We start from the raw sequence: 5,000 nt of genomic DNA, 5'->3' as shown, positions 1-5,000 counted from the left end.
CGAGCTAGTAGCTCTTGGGCTCCGCCTTTCTAACCAAGTTAGAAAGGCGGACCAATCTATTTTCCTCTATTATGTTTACTACATATAATTTCTCTGTAACACACACATATCCCCCAGGAAGCAGCCCGTAGCAGCTGTTTAACTCCCAGGTACCTATTTATTGCTAGGTGAATAGGTACATCAGGATGCAAGAAACTCTGCCCATTTGTTTCCGCCTCCGTCGGGAATAGAATCCAGGCCAATAGGACTACGACCCCCGAGCGCTGCCCACTCAGCGTGTGATAATCTAAACGTTATGAGACTCCCAGGAACAAACCTACAAGGGCCGTGACGAGGGTTCGAACCTTCGTCCGAGAGGTTCCCAGACGCTGCCTTAATCCCATTTCACATATTAATACTGTCAGTTAAATTTATTTCCATCACAGCAGCCACCATAACCATATGGTGGCCGCCCAGCAGCTATGACCAGCCATAACCAGCAGCTATGACCAGCCATAACCAGCAGCTGGTAGCCATACACGCTTGTCCTCAATGGTCAGTGAGCGCGTCCACGGGAAGAATGTGTTCCCCGCTGTGGCTCTCGCTCTCTCTCTCTCTCTCTCTCTCTCTCTCTCTCTCTCTCTCTCTCTCTCTCTCTCTCTCTCTCTCTCTCTCTCTCTCACACACACACACACACACACACACACACACACACACAATATGATATGATAGAGCTCAGTAGACTCAGGAACCTGTTCACCAGTTGACTGACAATTGAGAGGCGGGACCAAAGAGCCAGAGCTCAACCCCTGCAAGCACAACTAGGTACGTACACACACACACTTCTGGCATGAAAAACAAGAGTTACGAGGTGATTGATAAAGATTAAGCCACCCAAGAGGTGGCACGGGCATGAATAGCCCGTAAAAGAAAGCAGTAATATGATTACCACTTACAAAAATAATAACAGGAATCGACCATTGGCAAGGCGGAATTCTTGAAACCAGCAATTTCAAGAACAAGAGCACACAGATTCAAACTAAGGAAACGTGCAAAAAATATTAGAAAGATTTCTTGTGCAAACGGTGGTAGACGATTGGAACAAGTGAGATGGTGGAGGCCAAAACCGTCAGTAGTTTCAAATCATTATTTGACAAAGAGTATTGGGAAGACGGGACACCACAAACGTAGCTCTCATCCTGTAAGACTTTGATAATTACACACTCTCACACACGCACACATTGCCTCTTTCCCGCTCTCTCACATTTCCTCTCATTCCCTTTCACACACACTCTCACCCCCCCCCCCTCTTAAACCCAAGCAGTTCGGCGTTCAATCCCCCGACCTTCCAAGTGGTTGAACACCATTCCTTCCCCCCGTCCCATCCCAAATCCTTATCCTGACCCCTTCCCAGTGCTATGCAGTCGTAATGGCTTGGCGCTTTCTCCTGATAGTTCCCTTCCCCTCTCTTATCATCTTCTCACACTCTTTCATCAACATGTTTCCTGCTCTATTTCTTTAACTCTAGAAAAATGACACACATACACACAGATCACACTAACGTGATGCATCATATGAACAAATCCACAAGGGCCGTGACGAGGATTCGAACCTGCGTCCGGGAGCATCCCAGACACTGCCTTAATCGACTGAGCTACGACAGGATTAAAAAGAGTTGAAACCGAAGTTCGAATCCTCGTCACGGCCCTTGTGAATTTGTTCATATGACACAAATAATATATGAAACGCGATAAATCAACTAGAAATCCCTCAATTAAAAAAATGGATTTTGTAAAGAGTATTCCAAGTCTGGGTAGGCCTAGTCTACTTAGTTTTTAGAGAAAAAGTAATTACCAAAAGAAAGCACTACGCCATTACGACTATATAGAACTTGGAAGGGACAGGAGGATAAGGATTTAGGATAAGGCAGAAAAAAAAGTCGTGCCCAATCACTGGGACGGTCGGGGATTGAACGCCGACCTGCAAGAAGCGAGACCGTCCAGCCCAGTAACATATATTCCTATGGTATACTTATACCACATATAAGCCTACTTCTCCAACTGTAAATATAATAGATTTTGATTAATGAGCAGATTTAAGAGGCTGGAGTATGTGCCTATTTCTTTTAAGTAACCATATAATAACATATATATATATATATATATATATATATATATATATATATATATATATATGCAGGATTAGTAACATATATTTATGTTACTAATCCTGCTCCACACCCACCCAACTGGGCGGCAGCTTTACAGTCATGTGCATGCATTACCTACAGTAAGCAAACTTTGGATACTTCCCTAGAATTCCTGGCAGTACACCATTAAGAATAAAGTACTTACACATTTCTTAGACACCATTGATGGTGTTATCTCTGAATTCCGCGATCTGTTCACATTCCATTATATAATGCGCAAAGTATGCGAATAGTTCTACTGACCTGACTGAAATGAGTTTACATTTAGTCAAATCTACATCATAGATGTTAGAAACTGCCAGAGGTACTTGTAGCCGAGCCTAAGCCTAGCAGTGGTAACATCTAGAAGTCTGCTAACATTATTGCATGACCCACAGACGTGCGGTACTTCCCGCATAGTAGAATGATGATAGATGGAGGAACTGGTGTGAATTTCACTCTGTTTCTTCAAGTTTACGATATTTTGTTGGTGTTCCCGGACTGTTACTGCTCCCTCAGGCTGCTCACAGGTAGTCCAAGATAGTTTACATTGATAAAGCAAGTTGTTGCTTAAGATTCAGCTACTGGGAACAAAAAGTTCCAAGTAGCACGGGCTATGGTGAGCCCGTAGTGGACTGACCTGGCACAGGAGCGGGGCTGTAACTTGATAAAATCAAGTGTAGGGGAGATATATTAATTGAGTGTAGTCAGGGAGGGACTTAAAAAACCTGACCATACCAGCTTGGCCCTCGGCCTCGCCCCCCTCCCCCCCCCACACCCCCACATTTAGGCCTAGCCTAGATCACCCCCACACACACACAAAATGCTTCTTCCTGAACTAGATATTACCTATAACCTTCAATTGACTTTAGTCTTAGATGTCTAGTATTATTTGGCGTCATGTAGGTTAGTAATGTGAAGGGAAACGGTGTTTAGGAGTTAATAAAGGCCGCACTTTCCCCCCACGCCAGAGAGGCAGGCTGGAGCCATCTGGCAATTTCAACGCACGTAAAAGTACGAAACTTGAATTTTCCCTTCATGGAGGAATTTATTTTTATTTTTTAAGGACACTCGGGTGCAAAAGGATGGGTCTGGAAGGTTACCGTACTCACCAAGGTCTCAAACACCGTCCAGGTCTACAATAACGAGGAAGTTATTGGGTGGTTACAATCCACTGAGAGTTGAGGAGGACGAGACACAACCTCTCACCTCACTGTCTAAAGCCACACTGAGGTGGTCTCTCTCTCTCTCTTGACTCGTGGGTCCTCCCCGCCCCCCCTCCCATCACCACACAAGGACACCCATTCCAATTACTTCAATTCTCTACCAATTCCCACATTCTTCTCTGCTCTATTCCTACATTAACAAGGAGCACTGTGGAGAAGTGCCCGACAGACCACTGGCACATTATCTAACACAGTGCACAGTTACAAACCCATTAAGATTTCAACTTTATTTATTTTAAGATTTTAAGATTTCAGATTCAACAGAGCAGAAGTTGTTAAACACATGACACAAGATTTTAAGATTTCAGATTCAACAGAGCAGAAGAAGTTGTTAAACACATGGCACAAAATCTTACTGAAGCGACCATACGAGTCATAAATACTCATACTCCGCCAAAGTAAAACAGAAACAAGCAATATATATGCGAAGAAGCTTAGCTTGAGTGGTCTCCAAGCCAATTTGCAGCCGAAAACTCCACACCCCTGAAGGATTCTCGTAATTAAATTAAAATACTGTTGGAAAACTATTAGTTAGAAACAGTTCTCGTAGTGATAATTGTGTACATTTACAAAATACCTTGTACAGACTGTAATAGGTTCTATGTTGGGCAAATATCCAAAGATTTGAAATGTAGAATTTCGCAACATAAATACTCTGTAAGACACAGCCTATTGTCTAATGCTTTGTTCGTTCATTGGTCAGAAAGCTTTCGCCAAATTGATAAGGAGAGGGCTTCTTGAATAACGAATTGTAAACGCATTTTTCGTTATTACCATAGACGCAGTGTGTCCCAGAGCTGTGAAACACTGGGCTGTGTTGTCAGGTAGAGGTGTAGAGGAGTCAGGAGCTGTGATCGATAAGTCAGGGGGGTAGATTATGGCTTTCCTTAGGCTGTTTGTTCCCTCCCTCCTCCCTCGCACTCCCTCACCCCTCACTCACCCCGCACTCACCCCTCATTCACCCTCCCTCACCCCTCACTCGTAGTATTGATAGGTAGATATTGACCTATTTTTCTCCTTCCTCGTTGCCTATCACCTGCCCCTCACACAAGACAGACAGACAGGAGGCACTGAACTACAGGCCAGTGTCCCTAACGTACACACCAAGCAAGGTGATGGAGAAGATTGTACGAAAAAAAAGTGGAACATCTGGAGCGAAAGAACTTTGTAATCTATCACCAGAATGGGTTCAGGAATGGCAAATCTTGCCCCACCAGATTAATTGAATTCTATGACCAAACGACAAATATTAGGCAAGAAAGAGAAGGTTGGGCAGACTGCATATTTTTGGATTGCCAGAGAGCCTTTGACGCAGTACCCCATAGGAGACTAGTGCACAAGCTGGAGATGCAGGCAGGAGTGAAAGGGAAGGTATTCCAATACATAAGGGAGTACCTAGGTAAAGAGTCACAGTAAGGGGTGAGGTCTCACCAGTGGAGTCCCACAGGGATCAATCCTTGAACCTATACTGTTTCTGATAAATGGTAATGATCTCGCAGGGCGGAATAGAATCGTTCCTCTCAATGTTTGCTGATGATGCAAAAAATTTCAAGAGGATTAAGACAGAAGAAGATAGTATGAGGCTACAAGATGACCTAGACAAATTG

The 5,000-nt window shown here is 43.9% G+C and overlaps 1 protein-coding gene across 10 annotated transcripts in view; it reads right to left on the bottom strand.

Annotated features, from left to right (window-relative positions):
- The window catches only part of LOC123757133 (nahoda), a 290,479-nt gene that overhangs the window by 130,848 nt on the left and 154,631 nt on the right, over window positions 1-5,000 (bottom strand). For 7 of the 10 annotated variants that reach the window (XM_045740556.2, XM_069323681.1, XM_069323680.1 and 4 more), the window contains exon 1: window positions 3,280-3,391. The exons of the other annotated variants lie outside the window; for them this stretch is intronic. The gene's annotated coding sequence lies outside the window, so the exon portion shown is untranslated. Of the gene's footprint in view, window positions 1-3,279; window positions 3,392-5,000 lie in introns of those variants that run through there. 10 annotated transcript variants of the gene reach the window in all.

This window comes from Procambarus clarkii, chromosome 13 (genome assembly GCF_040958095.1).
Source record: "Procambarus clarkii isolate CNS0578487 chromosome 13, FALCON_Pclarkii_2.0, whole genome shotgun sequence".
Classification (NCBI taxonomy): domain Eukaryota; kingdom Metazoa; phylum Arthropoda; class Malacostraca; order Decapoda; family Cambaridae; genus Procambarus; species Procambarus clarkii.
The sequence above is the reverse complement of the archived record's forward strand: the minus strand, read 5'-3'. Positions and strand labels throughout refer to the sequence as shown.